This window comes from Sphaeramia orbicularis, chromosome 5 (genome assembly GCF_902148855.1).
Source record: "Sphaeramia orbicularis chromosome 5, fSphaOr1.1, whole genome shotgun sequence".
In the NCBI taxonomy this organism is placed as follows: domain Eukaryota; kingdom Metazoa; phylum Chordata; class Actinopteri; order Kurtiformes; family Apogonidae; genus Sphaeramia; species Sphaeramia orbicularis.
Genome location: NC_043961.1, coordinates 22,274,906 through 22,295,637, shown reverse-complemented (window position 1 = coordinate 22,295,637; position 20,732 = coordinate 22,274,906).

Sequence of the window (20,732 nt, the reverse complement as noted above, 5' to 3'; positions counted from 1 at the left end):
GCTGCTACACTGTAATGTTCCAGTTTGGGATAAAGTCTATCTATCTATCTATCTATCTATCTATCTATCTATCTATCTATCTATCTATCTATCTATCTATCTGTCTGTCTGTCTGTCTGTCTGTCTGTCTGTCTGTCTGTCTATTCTCTCTCTCTCTCTCTCTCTCTCTCTCTCTCTCTCTCTCTCTCTATCTATCTATCTATCTATCTATCTATCTATCTATTCACCCCCCCCTCTCTCTATCTATCTATCTATCTATCTATCTATCTATCTATCTATCTATCTATCTATCTATCTATCTATCTATCTATCTATCTATCTATCTATCTGTCTGTCTGTCTGTCTGTCTGTCTATTCTCTCTCTCTATCTATCTATCTATCTATCTATCTATCTAGCTATCTATCTAGCTATCTTATTTGAGGATTATTTAAAAGATATTTATTTTTGGGGGGTTTGTTAAGAGGTTTTAATTGTACAGCTTAAAGATACTGCAGCTGTAGATGCTTCCAAATGTTCTCTTTTTTGTTTGAGACAAGGCTGATAAGATTATATTTAGAATGTGATATAGGGATGGAAAAATGTCTGTGGTTTCATATTTGGATTTGTCCCAAATCACACGCTTCTGAGCAATATTTTGCAGTATTTGGTCGATGCTTTGCTTCTGTACCAAATGGGTGCAGGCATGTTTTGTTTACTAGTTATATTTTATTCATTTATTCTGTAAAGTTTACTTTACTGAGAGTGTTCCGTGTTTACTTTTGGTATCGTATGCCAATATTTTTTCTAGGCCGGTAGTTATTCTTATTTGTTTGTAGAAATGAAGCAGATATGTAACTACAGAGCCTAAAAATACATCATGAGTATTTAGCAGGTAAATATTCAGATTGGAGGTCAGGCCTGTTAACCTGGATGAAACACTTTAATATGGAAAACTACTAAGTCTATTCTGTGTCAGTGGATTTATGCTCAATACAAAATCCAGTCAAAATTTGATGTCTGACCTGAAATTCTGAAGTCATGACAATAATTGAACTGAGGTATGGTACTGTGATCATGAGGAGAAGGATTCTGGCAGATATTGAGACTAACAGGGTCCATACTTATTATTGACCTGGGTTAGGAGTTGGGTTTAGACTTTTTTTTTGGATGTGAGAATGTGTAAATGCAACACTTATTTGTTTTTTTTGTGAGATTAGTAAAATAAAATATGTTTGCTGAGACCTTCTTCTCTGACACTGTCCCAAGCTTTCTGAAAAACCACTATCTAAAAAAGTTAGAATTTCTTAAATGTGCACAAAGGTTGTAAATGAAAGAAGAAAAGTAATCGAATATGAGTAGGTTTTAGTTGTTGAGGATGTATTTTTTAATTCAATAAGAAACAAGCCTTTCCACATAGTCACCTCATATAGTGCTTTATTGTTATATGTTATCTTGATATGAAATAACCCATAACAGGATATTAGATTTTGGCCACATTGAACAGCCTTAGTGAGAGATAAATAAAGATAAAGCAATGAAAATATGGATTGATATAAGTTGATAACCTCCGTTCTAAGTAGATTTTCTTTTCTCTCTCTCACACCACAGGGAACCTGGACATTCTGACATTCTTCCACTCTGGGCACACATATTCATCTCTCCTTTGTGTGTTCTGTAGGTCACTGCTGTGTTCCCTCGGCTGACCCTCTAACTAACCTCTGTCTGGCTGTGATGATGTCAGGCACTGAGGTCAACAGGGGTTATCGCAACCTGCTATCAGAGTCCTCTGGGCCTTGATGGATTGAAAACTCCCACCAGACCCAGAGTGGTAACAAAAAGCCTCTCCATGCTGACTCAGCTTAACTCATTTAACTCCCAGTGTTCTCTAGACTTAACCCCAGATGTGAGTGTATGGTGAGTCAGTCGAATACATCTCTGTGCATACACATATACGTAGTCTGTGTACTACACAAAACCTTTTCTGATGACATTTGACCTTAATGGTCTGTGACTTCAATGGCAAATCCCCCTAGATACAAGTGAGTTCTCTGTAGAGTTAATACTGTTGTCAAACACCCTCAGATGTTTAACATCCAAGCAGGCTGGTTGGGAAACTTATGGAGATGAGTGTAGACTGACTTGAATTAGTTTAATCTTCCCAGGGTGGTCCGGTTCAGCCTAGTCTTCTAAGTTTAACCCTTTAACAACGGCAATCTCTCCGGTGCTGCATTTTAACTGCATGTAACTCCTGATCTGTTTATGCTATCCACAAAATTCAAATGGCATCGGAAAGCTGAGATCCTGAGCTTTCCGACACTATATGACGCTTTAGAGCAGCAGTAAAGTGTTACGACTATTACAAGTAGAAAAAACTAAAAAGGCTTAAAAAATTCCTGTAAATAACAACAAATATGAAGCAATAATATGGATACTGAATGTTCCAGAGCAAAAAGCATGTTTGAGCAGATGTAAAATAGTTGAAAGTTTATTTCTGCAATCTCAAAAAGTTTCATTATGGACATTTACAGTTGTTTCTGATGATGAATATGCTAAAAATTTCAAGTCAGTTTTTTTCTTTTTTACTAAAATACACTGTTTTAAACATTTATTATTTATAATAGTGATACTCAATGGCTAGATATTGAAAGTTCAGTTCTTCCTGAAAACAAAGGTGCAAAAAATTTGGCAAAAAAAAATCCATTTTCTGACACTTTTATTGCAAAGATAACGCAAAAGGGTTAAGATGCTTTATAATAAAAACAGTGTTTTTTAATTCACAAATGATTTGGAATCCCTCCTTTATCAGCATTTTGTTCCTGCTTGTTTTAATCATTGTTTCACTTGGCAGGCTTTTGCAGAACAGATACTTGTTTAAAACCTGGCAGCAGGTTACACATAACACAGTAAACACACAGCCTTGAAGAGTTTGTTACTTAACAGCTGCACAGAAGCAGCTATAAGTTCATGTGCAGGGTGATGGTTTACCTCCCTTTTAAGAATTTTAGTTGCTCTTGGATTCCACCAAACATTTCATAATAAACCACTTTTCTTTTCTTTTCTTTGTTTGCAATATGAGATGAAGACTTCCTTACCTCAGGTGCACTTTATTAAGGTACTTTTTTCCAGAGATAAACAGTTTGACAAAATAGTCTCCCAAATCAGCTGAACTCCCAAGTCATGTTCAGCTATAACAGCAGATTCAGCTATCAGTAAGTTGTTATGTGTTCTAGTGGAGATCGAGAGAGCACAGAAAGACAGGTAAAATCACTGGAATTCGTAGAGTTACACTTATATTACACTTATTTGATTATTAGGGTTTTATTTTGAAATGATTATGGAATCGTTGCATATGAAGTAAAGTAGTACAGCATTTTGACATTTTCATGCTAATTTTGACCATTTATACTTATTAAACAAAGGGAATTCGAAATAAGGGCCTGGTAGCTCCTGCAGCAGGACTTCTATTTGAGGAAATAAGGTTGTAGTAGATTTTATTGGTGTGGATGAAAAGTTGTGAAGGTAAAATATATGATGCAAGAAGTACAGAGGCAAACAAATGTTAGAGCGTTGCAGGAGAATGACCTCGTTTATCCTCCATTTTCAGCTTTTAATCCATCCACTGTTTGATCTTTTTGTCTTTGTATCACCTGACTGAACCTGTTAGAAAGAGGTAGGACAGAGAAAGGAGAAAGAATGGAAGGAGAAGGAGACCATCTCGTCCTTTTCCTTTTATTCTACTGTCAAGCTGTTAATTAGATGGGAGAGTGTTTTGATGAATGCGCATTCCCTGGATGTTCGAGCTATCACTGTGGTACAATGAGGCCGGGAACGCAAGCTGTAGGGGGTGAGTGGGAGGTTGTGTGTGTGTGTGTGTGTGTGTGTTCATGCAGGGGATCTGAAACCCTCTGAGATTGAACACAGACACAGGGAAGGCTGGAGGAGATGGGAAACGTAGAGACGTGATCAGAGTGAGAACTCTGGCTGAATTTGCTGCAGCCTTATTAATTTCCCTCCTTTACTTTCTCAACCTTCTCAGGTCTATCTCTCTCTCCACACAATTCCATTTACTTTTACAGTCAGCTGCTGATTTTTAAGCGCGCATATGCTCTTATTACCTTGGCCTTCATAAAACCGCACCTGCTTACGCTCTATATATTTATTCTTTAAATCAAGCATATGGTGTGAACACTTGGCTCTTAGTTTCAACCATAAGGTGTGAAAAGCAATGATGAAAAGAAAACTACACAGAGAATCTCTTTGAACGTGTGACAGATCTATAAACCTTTTTTTTTTCTCTTTGGGGTTGGGACTTTTATGCGTTTATGTTATGTTCACACTGCAGGTAAAAGGAGATTTTTGACAGTCTGAACAGCACAAATCAGATTTTTTCCAATTAGATTCTGACCACTTTTTTGTGTGGGATACATACCTGATGTTTTCACTTCAGTCTGAACGGTCATGTCTTATTTCATCCAGTTTTTACACCATTGAAATGTGACGGTGTTACTTTTTTGTGACAGTTCCCACATGAATATTTCTCTCTATTTAATCTTTCTTAAGTGATTAATCACCATTTATAAAAACATTATACTCTGTATTTTGCGTTTTTTAAGCGAAAATCAGGATTTTTTTCCCATATTTAATTTATTGGCCATGTAAATGTTCATAACAGCTCAGATTAAAATTGATAGTTATATTAGAAACAGATGAAACTGAAGAAAAAGTGACATTTTCAACAACATATATGATTAACTGAACATAAAACAAGTGTCTCCATCCACTCTTATTGATCCAACTCCATAGGTTTTGCTGGTTAATCGATGTTGTAGAAGATGATGTTTCCACAGTAACTACGGAGCCTCTGAACGTCTAAATAGGTCATATCTGATGACCATGAACAGATGACAAACTGTATTTTACACCAATTATTTACATGTATTGATAGGATTAGTGGATCAACAGGTATTGAACAGTTTAGATCAGTAGATTGTTTTGTTGCCAGTAGCTGTTTGGGTCATGAGTCTGATTTCATCGCATTTAAATTATAATGTGACAGATCCTTAAAACTGGCAAGATCCAAATTTACTTCCTTAACCCATAAAGACCCAGTGGTACTTATGTGGTAGTTCCCAAATGAATATTTCTCTTTATTCAACCTTTCTTAAGTGATTTATCACCATTTATTGGAATATTATCTTCTGTATTTTGTGTTTTTTCAGTGAAAATCTTTTTTTTTTCCCATATTTAATTTATTGGCCATGTAGATGTTCATAAAAGCTCAGATTAAAGTTGATTGTTATATCAGAAGCAGAAAAACTGAAGAAAAAGTGACATTTTCAACAAAATATTTCATTAACTGACCATAAAACAAGTGTCTCCTTCCACTGTCACTGATCCAACTCCATGGGTGTTACTGGTGAATCGATGTTGTAGAGGATGACAGTGTTTCAGTAGTAACTACGGAGCCTCTGAACGTCCAAATGGGTCATATCTGATGACCATGAAAAGATGACAAACTCTATTTTACACCAATTATTTACATGTATTGATAGGATTAGTGGATCAACAGGTTTTAAACAGTTTAGATCAGTAGATTGTTTTGTTGCCAGTAGTTGTTTGGGTCATGAGTCTGATGACATGGCATTTGAATTAGCCTATAATGTGAACAACCATGCAAAAACAGCAGATTTCAGCCAAAAAATCTCAATTGAGAATTAAGACCTGCAGTGTGAACGTAGCGTTAGCGGCCAACAGACTCTCAGACAGGAGAATGAAAAGGAATACGGTAGAATCAATCTTTGCATCCAAATCACTCACAGTGGTGGTTTAATCTTTGCATTACTCATGTTGAACCAGTCTTTCGCTGCTCCGTCAGGACTTGTTTCTGGAGATTCTCTTCCTGTGATTGCACTCTGTTTGTTCTCCATCTGTCCCTCTCCCCTCTCTCTCTCTCTAGGTGGCCTTGTCTTGTCACTCAAAGCGACCACAGCCAGTAGCATGCAGGCAGGCCTCATAAATCGCCAATTCCCCATTACAGGCCAGGTCTCTGGTTTCTCATCATCCAGTCTGCCTGGCTTCCTTATCAGCCTACAGAGCTTTTCATCTGCCTCTCTGGTCCTCTGCCACACCACCAAGTTCTCGTTTACACTCCCACCCTGGGAGCGAGGTCGTTTAGAGGAATTATCTTTCATCTTTGTGGGTGGACATTTAGAAACAATGTCTGAGAGTGTAGGTTAGACACACCAGTCAGTTGTTTGATCACATGAACATATATATCGGAATATTTAGGATGGTTTTAGTCTGATTGTCTCAAAATATTTGTTCCAACTGTGTATTTTCACTTGGTTACTTCATAGGAGTTTGTAATGATTTGATAAAACTTTCAAGGTTGCAACCACTAGATTTGTAAAAAAAAAAAAAAAAAAGTGTTTTTGTTAGTGCAAAGTGTTGAGGTTAGCTTAACTGTTTTGCACCCACTCCGCATTGGATTTCAGAAGGAAGTGTAGTATGATGAGATCCAGATTTTAGACAAGGTTAGTGATGGCTTTGGATCCAGGCTTTTTTTTGTTTTTGGAGGGATTGCATGCAGCTCATGCTTGAGACTTCCAAGCTTTGGCTTAATGCTTAGACCTGGTTACTGGTGGAGACAAAGGCCCCGGCTTTGGCCCTCATCTGCCCCCAGCTGAGGGACTCCACGGGCACTAATTCTCCTCTGTCAACCCCTGTCAACCCCTTCTCATTACACCACTTACTGGGAAATCTCTGGTGTATACCTCGGCACAAAAAAATGGGACAATACCTTTGTGGAATGTGAAATAACAACAATGCGCTGTGGGAATATTGCAGCGGGACTGAGAAAGGAGGACTGTTCATTAGAAATAAGAGCCTCTCAGAGTGCTTCCTACCAGTGACGACTTTTTTTTTTTGGTAGCTGAAGGGGTCATGTTAATTGTAGGCACAGGAGAGTCACTTTTAGACTGAGATTAGCCCAAAATCTTTATTGCAAAGCATCTCCCTGCATCAGTAATGCAAATGTACGATAGGAATGTTGAATATCCATGCACAAAATAAATGTGAATCATACGCGGGCTTTTAAGCTATCATATGTGAAATCTATTAGAAATTAAAACGTCAGATGTTCTTGATTGATGGTACTTATTACTGAGCATTTTAGGTTTTGTCTGTCATTTATTTGAATACAGTTTCTTACTTTATTATATTTGTTAAGCAAAGATGATGTGTGTCTTTTGCTAAAGGTTTGCCTCACATTTGTACAAGAAAACCACATTTCTTAGCAATGTGATATCATGACTCGCATAAATATATACACTACCTTCATGGCAATATTCAAGGCTCCTGTTTCCCCGACACCATCAAAAAATGTGAAGAACACACCAAATTGACTACCGACTTGAGTGTATATTCTGTGCTTGTGCGAGACATAAAACCAGAAAATGACGGAACATCTCTAGACCAAAACACAGAGCTCACTCTGTCATTGTCAGCAGAGAGTGTTGAGTAGTCAGGAAGGGTTGTTGTTGTTCTACTTGTTGAATGGATGGCTAGTAATAAGAATATTCTGTTGTTGTCAGCTCTCTGGCTTGTTCTTGTGGAAGAAGAAAGATGTCGCGGGCAAAAACTAAGCAGAAATCACACTATGCTAACAATGCTAACAGTGTTCACTTCATGGAATGACTGAAGTCCATAGTCAACACTGACTGGCACTCATTCAGATACGATATGAGCAGAGAATGGCCTATTATAGAAGACAATAATAGTGTGAAGTACCTTGGCCTAGCTGTATTCACATGGAAACTTCTCGTTCACTGATTCACTAGTCAAGGGCTATCCCGCCACCAATCAGATTGGTGCAACTGAACGACTGGTAGTGGCCGATTACACATGTTGAATCGGCCAAAAAGACTGGTGACGGCATTAACGACAACCAATCGCACAGAACACAGCAAACAGACTCATATCACTAATGTCTCCAGACTGCCCAACGACATCCGATTAACGAAAATCAGGTTGGTGTGTCTTCGCCTTCAGAGTTAGGGTCATGTGAACTGGAGATCTTGGCGTAAATTGACATGCGATCAAATAGTGTTGAATAACACATGAAAGGTTGAAAATGCATACGTATAGCACGCCAAATGCCATAAGAACTGATGTCACATACAACTCGATTTCATGAGATCAATCTCTGTTTTCACTACTTTGTCACAGTGGTCCAACATAAAACTAGTGCATATATTTTAGAAAAGTACAGTCTCACATATCCATGGATGTTTCTGTGCAGTGGTGATAGATTTCTTTATAGGTAACACATGGCAAAATACTTTTTATGTAGGCCAGACGTGGCTTAAGATTTAATTATACAGTGCATTTCATACACAAAGACAATTCACTGTACTTTACATAAACAAAAGGAACATTTGGGAAATAAAAATATTGTACTAGTGCCTAAAAAAGAAATGTATAATTAAAGCATTACAAATAGGATTTTACAAAAATGCAGTACTCAATTACAGTGCAGAAGACCTACAGCAGGGCACTTCCATATACTACTTATGTGTATGTCTTAACATTTCTACAGAGGATTACACAAGTTATTTCATATTCCTCCTCCTAATTAGGCTGCTTGTTGGCATGTACTCCAACAAGGTCAACACTTTCACCAACCACAAACCCATGTCGTCACGTCTGCTATAATCAGCACTGTCTGCTCTCTAAGCCCCCGATGAAAAACAGCTCAGATAGACCTGAGCTGCCAGGTGATGCCTGTCATCAGGTATTTTCTGCAGATTTACAAGAGCAGGAAAATTACTGTTTATGTCATTGTCTGTCCCTTAATAACACAAACAATCTCTCAAATACGGAGCATCTTCTTACCCGTTCCCTCCCTTGTCCATTTTCCTCACCTCATAACCCAGACTGCTCATACATCCACATACTCAGAATTACTCTTCTAGTTTCTTTGTGTCTATGACCCCAAGCTGTGTCTGATCTTCTGTTTTGTGATTGTTTGTAGTCTTGGTGTATGTATTTGCTCCAGTGTGGGAGATTCATGCACAATGCAATGCATGCATTTTTGTGTATGGCAGAGTTTTGGAGGTCATTTTTGTGGCTTTACCTCCCTGCTGCGTTTGCAGGACTTTGAAGCTGAGTCTGGGGAATGAGAGATGATCTCTGCTCCGGCTCATCTCTCTCTCTTACTCAGTTTTTTTTTTCCAACTCCCTCCATCTCCTCTACTTTTTTTTCAGCCCAGATCCAACACCCACCACAAGATGCAGCTGGTCTGTGAGCTCATCTCTCCTCCAACAGAGCTGTAAATAAAGCTACTCTCTCTCCTCCCCTCTTTCCTTCACCCATCTTTCTCCTTTCCTTACTCTTATCAGGGTGACTCTAACTCTAGGAACATGTCTTTCTCCCCTTGTTGCTGATTTGTCTGACAAGTTGTTGACAGATCTGAAGAATAAAGTTTTACTTCCTCAAAAGTGCTTATATCAGAGGATAGCTGAAGTGAGGTAGCGATGAGAAGAGGCCTTTAGATCGGTGCAACGGTAACAAAACATCATATTTAGAGTGTACACCACAAGCAAGTTGTGAAATGTTGAAGAGAGTACGCATGGATTTGTGGGAGAAGTTGTATAATTCCAGTTAATGATTCCATTATGAAATGTTTAATTTGTGAGAATACTGATGTTGGAAGATTTAACCCATAAAGACCCCAAAAAAATCCACCGTAGACTAAAAGTATCTACTGATCTAAACTGAAAATAAAATGTTTTTATGTGGTTATGCACATTATAATTCAAATGCGATGCCATCAGACTCATGACCCAAACAGCTACTGGCAACAAAACCATCTACTGATCTAAACTGTTCAATACCTGTTGATCCACTAATTCTATCAATACATGTGAATAATTGATGTAAAATACAGTTTGTCAACTTTTCATGGTCATCAAATACCATTTGGACCATTTGGACGTTCAGAGGCTCCGTAGTTACCGTGGAAACACTGTCATCTTCTACAACATTGATTCACCAGTAAAACCCATGGAGTTGGATCAAGGACAGCGAATGGATACACTGGGTTTATGTCCAGTTAATGCTGTATTTTACTGAAAAACTCACATTTTCTTCAGTTTTTTTCTCTTTTGATACAATATCCTTTGACTTTACTCTGAGCTTTTATGACCATCTACATGATCAGTCAATGAAACCTAGGAAAATAGATGATTTTCACTAGAAATAATTTAATTCAGTGGATTACAATAAATGGTGATAAATCACTTAGGAATGGTTAAATCGAGAGGAAAATTCATTTGGAATTGCCACAAAAGTTGCACTGGGTCCTTGTGGGTTAACCACTGGTGAAAGTCCAGTGAGGGACATCTTTTATATAACACACTATGGGCTGTGTCCTATTACAATAAACCAGAGACTTTTCAGTGGATTTCTGTGGGTTTGTGGTCACAACTATATTTCTGGTGTTTTGAAAGTTCATTTGAGTACATGAAATTGAACTCAAATGCACATTCACAAGGGAACTTGATGGCAACTAATGGTGATAGATCTTTTGGTGGGTATTAGGTGAGGAAAAGTCAGGAAAGTGTGAAGGTGAGGGCACCATTTGAGCAAACAGCTAAATGTGGGAAGATGCGTTGTCCAGGCAGACGTAAGATAGGACAATGGAGAATATGCCAAGTTAAGTGGTGCAGTCAGAAGATGTGCAGCTGAACACACAGGGGATAATAGAAAGGTTCTCATGTGTAATGCAATCACTAGTCACTTTTCCATTGACCCTCAAATTGTGTAAAAATAACTTTTGCATAAAAGTTTGCCTAATGGATTAATGACAATTTCGACAAAATTCTCGTTTTTTTGATAAAAGTTGTTGCGCTGTCAAGACGAGGTTTGTCAGCCATAGGGAAATTGGTATATCATGCAAAACTGCAATGGAAAGACCTTTTTGTGCAACTAGAGTCATGTGAATAAAAAAAACCCCCAAAAAACGGATGTTGACGGAGGTTACAACAACCAAAGAAGAAGAGTTTTAAAAGAAACATGGCGTGGTATGTGTGGACACACCAGGCAACTCAATCATTTTTAAATTTAGAACGAGATAGAGGGGTAATATATCCTATCCTATCCTATCCTTCCTACTAATATAACGCACATTGTCCATCTGATCGATGTTGCGGCACGGGAGGGCATTTGTACGGATTTTCCTTAGCCTTCACAGGCCCGATCGCCGCCAAACTCGTCAAATGAATAGAAACATAACCTGACTATCTACTAGGCACAATTTTATGTCCGTATTCAAGTGAGGTATTCTGGGCGATTTTAGCCTCTCATGCTATCGTACAATGGCACCACGGGTACAATGTCTCTGGTAATAATAATGAATATATCTGTAAATCTACATGATATTTATGTTCGTCGCCATGTTTATGAAATGACTTCTCATGTCATCTCGTGATAGTAAATAAACAAATCACGGCATTTATGATTTAATGGAAAAACCAACATTACGCACCTCTGTTTTTTTGACATTTAGTAAATGTTGAGAAAGTTTGGCGCAGATGTCCAATGGAAAAGCGACTACTGATTTAATGGTTCAGGCATTACACAAGAAACAACCATCACAGAAAAACAAAGTCAAAATTCAACCCAAGGTCAAAAAATCACACTCAAAATAATGTGGATGGAGAGGGTCCGGAACACAGACACAATGTATAGGGAAACAGGATAACGGACTTATGGAGACGGGGCACAGAAAAGTGAAGCATAAGCAAAGAAAAATCTGGCAACAGAATAAAAATAGAGGTCGGCAAAGAATTGGAAAGGTCAGAACACAGAAGAGAGATCAGGAAAACAGGTAAAATGTTTGTGTGAACTCTGAGATGAAACTAGCAGAGAACAAAAGGGTCTCTGGGTGGTATAAGTAATCTTACAAAGCCAGACCTGCCTCCAAACACCTCTGGCACCATTCACTATCATCCTGCAAGAGAGAGAAAAAAAAAAACAGCAGAAGTGCCTTTACAAAACAGTGTTGAAAAGTTGTCTTGGGGGAACATTTGCACACACACATCTCATTAAAAGAACAAGGAGGACATTCAAAACAAGTTTATGATCAGCTGTGGATAAGTGGCTGGTGGGAGAGAAGGGAAAACTTGCAGCAAAAAGGAAGCATAGAATGAACACTTTTCCTCAAAAATCTCATTCAAATCATCATTTTGAGAAATTTGAGGAAGAAGATTGAGGATTGTATTGATATTTTAGCCTACTGCTCTTCAGTCACCGGGATAAAACATCAGAAAAATCTAGGTAAATTCAATCTTTTTTAATGTATTAAATCTTGTAGAGGAGCTGCTCTTAGCTAACTGTTCTTTCTCACTGTTAGTCAGGCAGATAATTCTGACAAAAACATTCATAGCATGGCAGAGATGATTCTGACATTTGGAAACATCCAAATTTTACGCTTTGTGCACAATGACAACTTGCCACAATTAACGTCACCCCGGTTGCCTTGATATTGACATTTTTTTGTAGCTTGAGAGGATCAAACTTTCACGACGAAGCTTAAGGCATTTTGGAGATGTTGACATTGATATTTGGAGACCCCTACATCCTGTGTAGAGCTACACAGAAAAATGCAGATTTGACCATTTGTGCACACTGATAACTTTGCCCTGGTTGAGTAGCTTCATTTGATATCTTTGATCAGTAGATTGAGGAGATCTGAAACTTCAGATGTCAGTCTCCTACTGTAACATTGCAGAGATATTGACTATGATGTTTGCGAACCCTGGCTGTAGTAAAAGGTCAAATCTGGCACTTTATGAAAAGTGTCCACGAGTAAAGTTTTTCTGATTGCTTTCATTTTGATAATGTTTAATCTTTGAGTTGAGAAGGTCAGATAGTTCAAATTCCAGCCATCTACCACTGTATTACAAACCCTACGCCAGTGGTTCTCAAACTTTTTACAGTGGATTACCCCCTGCAGGGGCGCCGCTACCAGTTGTGGGCCCCATGAAACCCTAAGTGTTGTGGACCCTTCATAAATTCAGTATCTTCTCAGTCTGTCTGGGGGGACTGGGGTGTGTGTGTGTGTGTGTAAGTGGAGGTGCGATCCGTACATAATGTTACATATGCTAGAGTGAAACGAAACTGAAACTTAACATAATTTCAACTTCCAACTCGACTTCTATGCCTCTGTTACACATCGGATCTTACACGAAATTTTCACAATTTCTAACGTGTATCCACTGGACCCCCTCCACTGCTCTATGGGCCCCCCACAAATGCTGCGGCTCATGAATTTGTGATGTTTACCTGCCCTTATCGGCGCCCCAGATGCCCTGAAATATATATTTTTAGCCAAGCACCCCCAGCTCTTGCTTCAGGATTGAAAAAATTAGGCAAAATTTGTTCTTTTGCCAAAGGTGTCTGCTTCTATTTTCGAAACTTTGCAAACAAGCAACATATATTTAACTGTAATATACTACAAATAACAAATGTTTATAGCAAATTTTGTGCAAAATATAAACTGAATACACCTTATACCATACCACTGTAGAGATATTGACTTTTTCCTTTATTCTAATCACAGTCACGCTATTGCTTTATAGTTAATGTCAACTTGAGCCCTCAGTCTATAACACTGGTAAACTAGTGTTAGCTGGCTAGTATAGTGCATAGCAATGAAAATAAACTCCTTGCAACAGCTAAAACTTCTAGAAAAATCTGAACTCTATTTGATTCTATACTGCTGTTTTTCATGACATCCATAAAATCCAGTGTTGATGTTGATCATAAACATCATGTTGAATGATATTTTCTCATCTTTCCAGAACTGTTTATGTTCTATGCCCATGTGTCTTGATGTGTTTGGTTTGTTTGGGTGTCGTCTAATATTGCCATGAAATTAAATGTAAACAGGTAGCTTTTCATTTTGCAGCGTCAACCCATGGTCATTACACAAAAGCCACCACAAGTGTTTTCATATAATCATTATGCTGGTAAATGTTTAGTTTAATGTAATATTACCATGAAATTAAATAGACCCAAGTGGTTTTGCAATTACAGCCCTCATGCGTGGATACTACATAGAAGCTATCACAAATGCATTCAAGTACCAAGTTCCAGCATTAAATATAATAAAAACATACTGATAATGAAAAGGAAAAGTAAATTTCAGTATTATAATAAGGTAATTACCACTTTTATGTCCTCTTCCTTCCTTCTTTTGTTCTTCATTTAGTCATTATGGTAGTGCATGATTATTATTCTGTTAGTTACTACATTATTATCTATGTATAAAAAAACACTGCAGAATTACCATCTTGTTATTCAGTTGTAGTGTGAAATGTAATCAGTATTGGTTCTTACTGAGGATGGTACTAAGGTAAAAAAAAAAAAAAAAGCAATATAGTCACTTTGAGAGTTGTTGTTTATAAAGTCACATCCAGTCATATTTCTTGTCATGAATACCAACCAGTGTTATTTATGAAAATAATTGTTAAATTCATGCATGAAGCATAACCTGATTTGGCTGCATATCTCTTCTTGCTGCAAAGATAATCCACTTTTTAAAAGCAAGGATTTCAGCATACAGTATGGAAAAGTAATGAATACAAACTGAGAAAAAAAAAAGTAATGCAAATTGAGCACAAGTTTACAGTAAAACATTTACTTAGCTTTGATCATTTTATAACTGACGCAGTCTAATGTTTGTACCGTGCCTCAGGTTTTAATTTTAATTCAGAACATACAGCCATTAGACAAAGTATGACATACAAAGGAAACAAGCAACAGTAAGTTTGTGATGATCTGCATCATTCAGATCAGGTCAGTCATATCAATCCTTCATGTTTATGACAGTTGAATTAAGAGCAAGGAATTCTGGGATGCCATTGTCCTCTCTCTCTCTCCGGTTCTAAATTTTGGTCTTGTGTGTTTTATGCTATTGTAAAATACAAAATCAACTACCAAAAGCACCTTTCTGTCCTTTTACATAATTCTATACTCCTTGCAATGGCTGTCGTTTAAGCCGTGTTTCAACTACGTGGTACCAGCTTGACTCAACTCGGACTCGGGTAGCAGGTACTATTCCTGGAGACCATTTCCATTACTGGATACTACCGACATTAGAGTACCTGGTCATCATAGCGACGCTTGTCCCGTCAAGCTCACGCTGAATCATTTCATCGGCCACCAAGGACAGAAATGTCTGACTCCTCGACCGACCATGGTGTCATTTTGCTGGCTGTCATCATGGATTAGCCTACCAGTATGTTTACTGTAAACTTTTGAATCTTTTTTTTTTTTTTTAAATGGCGGGTCGCACATTGATGATGTAATGACGCAGAGACAACTCTCTGACCAATCAGTGGTCTGCAGTGTTTACACGTCACATTTTAGTATCTCTTCACCCGTTTTGGAACCTCAGCCAAGCAAGGACTAAAAAATAGTACCGGGTACCAGATTCATAATGGAAACACAAAAAGGCTGAGTCGAGTTGAGCCGGTACCACATAGTGGAAATGCAGCATTAGATACCCCAGTGTTTGGTACAGCAGCAGCACAGCGGCCCAGAAGAAGGACCTCCAGAGGGTCATCAACACAGCCCAAAAAATCATCGGCTGCACCCTCCCCACGCTGGAGGAACTGCACAGTTCCCGCTGCCTCAGAAGGGCTCAAAACATTATCAAGGACCCATTTCAACCGGGTCACAGCCTGTTTGAGTTGCTGCCATCAGGAAGATGGTATAGAAGCATTAAAGCCTGAACAAACAGACTGAAAAATAGCTTCTACCCCACTGCAGTTAATGCACTGAATGCTGCTAAACGAGAGTGCAGTAGGATGTGACTGTCTGTGTGTTTTTATCTCTTAATCTATTTTATGGTAGTGTGATTGTGTATGTGTGTTTTTTTATGTCAGGGATTGCACCTTTTAGGATTACACTTTTTAATTTCATTGTACAAATATACAATGACAATAAAGATCTGATCTATTCTATTCTACTCTATTCTATTCTATTCTATTCTATTCTATTCTATTCTATTCTATTCTATTCTATTCTATTCTATTCTATTCACTTAGGAACCTGGCTCTCATTCCTCACAGGTCCTTCTAAAGAGGTAAAAACAAAAATTATATGAGTGCAAACCAGCCACTGGCTAAAAACAAAGAAAGGAACAAGAAAGGTTCCTGAAATTAGCAGTAAAGTCCTGTTTCTTTGTGCACTGCAGCTTCCAGGAGATGATAAGTTGCTTGCGCTTCCAAGTGCACTGAAGTGATTAGTTATTGGTGTGATGATAGATGGTATGTGGTCAGGAGGTAGAGCAGGTCATCCAATAACTGAAGGGTTGGTGGTTCAAATCCTTCTCTGTCCTAGTCATGTGCTGTTGTGTCTTTGGGCAGAACACTTCACCCACCTTGCCTCCAGTGTCACTCACACTGGTATGAATCTGTGAATGTTCGGTGGTGGTCGGAAGGGCTGTTTGGCACAAATTGGCAGCCACACGTTCGTCAGCCTGCCCCAGGGCAGCTGTGGATACAACTGTAGCTTAGCACCAGGGTGCGATTTGTTGGGGGGGATGGGGGGATCAACCCCTCCTCTGGTTTTTACATCCCTACTTCTGCTCAATGAATTTCATCCTCAGGGGGACAACTAGCCAATTGAAATAACAGGCAGGTTGTGACTGAGTTTTCTTACACCTATATCCTACATTACTGGGACTAACATTCACCTGAACCAAATTGTCGGAAGTCTCAGAATTCGCGAATGTCTCCATGCACTGGGGCACCATAAAGGGGGGGTAAACGTGACAAATTCATTGGGCCCAGCTTTTCTGGGGGGCCCAAAGATAGAGATGGGAATCGAGAACCGGTTCTTTTTTGAGAACCGGTTCCCAGTAGCTCGATTCCTTGGAATTGTTTGCCTGCCTGCTTAATGATTCTGCTTATCGATTCTGCCTTCATTGTGCATGTGCAATGACGTCACACGTACGCTGCATTGTTTCGGTCAGAATGTGGCCAACATGACGTTGAGGCAGAAACGGTCTTAAAAGATGACACCAGGTCCACTTACTTGGAACACTGTCAAAGCTTCCATGTCTTCAAAAGGGTGGAATCCCTCAAATATCCTCAAACATTTGTCCACAGCATGTGAATCATTTACAGGAATGCCACGTATTTGATACTCTACTTAGCAGCGCTTGTGAATGTAGCAGCAGAGTGAATGCCGGGCTGGTTCCGGTGTGGGCAACAAACGTTGTAACTCCTCAAATACAAGTTTCCGAAGATAAGAAGAGAAAGGAAATGAGGTGCACAACAACGGGAGACAAGCCGAGCCGAGTCGAACCGGTTCCACGTAGTGCAAATGCGGCAATAGAGGAATTAGTAAAGCGTCTTTAGTTTCACTTTCACTGCACCCCCAACCGGCCCGGCGTCATCTGTTCTTATTATTTGTACATACTGTATATGTTTTATTTTCTGTGCAGAGATGGAAATATAAAAGACAGTTAATGCAAACACATCCGTTTGTACTCTTTTATTCCCTCACCCAATGAGAATCGATAAGAGAATCGATAAGGAATCAGATCGATAAGCAATATCGATAATGGAATCGGATCATTAAATTCTTAATGATTCCCATCCCTACCCATAGAGCAGTGGAGAGGGTCCAGTGGATACAGGTTAGAAGTTGTGAAAATTTCGTGTAAAATCCACTGTAATAATAGAGGAATAGAACCCGAGAATTGGACGTTGAAAGTATGTAAAGTTTCACTTTCGTTTTACACCAGCATTAGTTAAGTTAGTTATGGACCGCACCCCCACGTATATAACTGCCCCCTTCCCCCTTCTGCTCCGACAACCCCCCCTGTTTTTTTGACAAATCACACCCTGCTTACCACCACCAGAGTGTGATGAATAATGGATCACTAATGTAAAGTGTTTTGGGTGCCTTGAAGAGTGCTATAAAAATCCAATCCATTATTACTAAAAAAAATATGGTTCTTACTTTTGATATTGTATTAGTTCATTCTGTGTATTGTGTCTGCAAGGCCCCACAAGTCTCCGAGTCTGACCTTGAACTTCACTTCAGCCATGTGTCGCATACCTCCACCTACCGCAGTGAAAACCAGATTGTGCTGATCATAACTGTGTTAACACAATGCAACAGCTTTGAGCAAGGCCAGGAAGGAAGAATTAGCAATACATCCTCTGCAGAATGCCCCGGCCCAAGTCGTATTATGGTTACACATAAGACATCCGTTTATTCAATTAAGCTTGGTTAATTCATCATTTGGGCCCTCATGTTCTTTTCCACATTTCTTTGGCTAACTCATACCCAGGCATGTTTGCTCACATGACGCAAGAGCGATTACAGATTTTAGAATGCAATTTTTTTTTTTTTTTTTTTTAACAAAAGGTGCAATCATTTTCAGGCAAGATGGCAGTAAAAGGCTTCAAGATGTGCTGTTGTTTGGTTGGTCTATTGACCTTGTTGAGGATGTTCTCATTGAGTGTTGCAGACAGATAAAATGCATAAGTGGTTTGTGGTTGGTGGACCACAGCTCTTCTGGCACAGTTTAAATCCCGTGTCTCCTGTGCGCTCACATTGAGAAAAACACAACTGTGGTCATGCCCCCCCCCTCAACATGAAAGGATAAGCCTAATTAAAACATCTTAATTACAAAACTAGATGCAGACGTGTTGAAGTGGGGTTGGGGACTGGGGGGTGGGATGACAATACATACTGGAGTTCAACTCAAACTCTTTCACCCATCTACTGAGGACGACTGCTGACATCAATGACTATAAGAAATATGACAGATTGGATTTCTTTACATGTTTGATGTTTTGAGAAATAAAGCTCAGAGAATAAACTTCCTAAATCAGTCATCAAGTACGTTCCAAATACGTTTTTAAAAATGATGAGTATGATCACGCAAAGCTTTCTTGTGGTTTAGTTAATATTTGCAAACACATGTATGCAACATGTAAGTTAGACAGCCTCTGGATTACATATGTATACATACATATGAGGAGGAAGTAAGGCTTTGTGTAGCAAAGAATAAAACATGAGGAACTGTGTGATTGGCAAAGGAATCGATAATGACAGAATAACAGCCTACGCTCAGTTTGAGGTTATAAACATTTGAAGGCCTGGAATGTTTCGCATATCACAAACAAATCATCTTGGGTTTGTAAAAAAAAAAAATGAAGGGAGGGGTTGAGTCTAAAATATGGACCAGTTTGATTGGGACCAGGCCATCCACTAGTCCTCAACACTTTCATCCCCTGTCAGTGCGATTAGTTCACATTCAAACTGAGCTAGTTCCAAGACTGTCTGTTTTGTCTTTTCTGGTTTTCACACTGATGCATTTGAAGACAGAAAGTATCCACAAATATTCTCCTTTTTTCGGATAATGACCTAAAACGTAACATCGAAGGTTGACAAATGAGGGCAGATGCAGAAATGGTCTAATGATCAGTCTGACCATGAGGCCATTGACCAGACATATCAAGTGGGAGAGAAACAGGAAAAGAACTAGTGTATTTCAAACATATTGAGACTATTTAGTCTATTCCATAACATCCCAAGGACTTATTGATAACACTGAGCACTGCTGCAGAAACCACAGTATTATTGGCAACAAGACCAGAAGTTAATGCTGTTGACATTCAGTGTGTTTGTTTTTGTGAGTGTTTTCATTTATAGCACGTGCAGATTTGTTTTTATTTATGCATGGCTGTCATTTTACCTTTAGCTTACTTTTAAAATCATGAGTCAGCTTTTGTGTCTATATGGACCAAAGTGGAACTGGTGCTTTTCAGTGTGAAAGAAGCAGTAGTTTATTGATTAGTTAAAAACATTACTTTTTGGTTTTAAGGCAGGAATATGCAAAATGGCTATATAAAAAAATCTAAAAACAAGACATATTTTTACCCCACCCCCTAAAGGGGAGGCAAAGGGTATTGTTTTTGATTTGGTTTGCTTCTCAATCAATCAATCAATCAAATTTTATTTATATAGTGCCAAATCATAACAAAAGTTATCTCATGACACTTTACATATAGAGTTGGTCAAAACCAGACTCTAAGCCAATTTACTGAAACCCAACAGAATCCTCCAGGAGCAAACACTTGTGACTGGTGACAGTGGTGAGGAAAAACTTCCCTTTAACAGCAGAAACCTGGAGCAGACCCAGACTCCTGGAGGATGGCCGTCTGCCTTGACCAGTTGGGGTTAAAGAGGGAGGGTAAAGGAGGAGAAAAGAGAGAGCAATAGAGATAGAGAGAGATTGGAGGAGAGGGGGAGAAGTAGGGGGAGACACATGAATGCAGTTGATGCACAGATAACTGAACTAGAACATCTATGGCACTATATAATAAACACTATCATAACTATATGGATGAAGACTCAAACAACCACTGGCGACCAAAATCATCTACCAGTGTAAAATGTTTAATAACTTCTGATCCATTAAACCAATCAATACATGTAAATAATTAGTGTAAAATACAGTTATTCATCTTTTCATGGTCATCAGATATGACCCATTTGGATGTTCAGAGGCTCCGTAGTGAACATGGAAACACCGTCATCTTCTATAACATTGATTCACCAGTAAAACTCATGGAGCTGGATCAATGACAGTGGATGGACACACTTGGTATATGTGCAGTTAATGATATATTTTGTTGAAAAAGTCACATTTTCCTCTGTTTC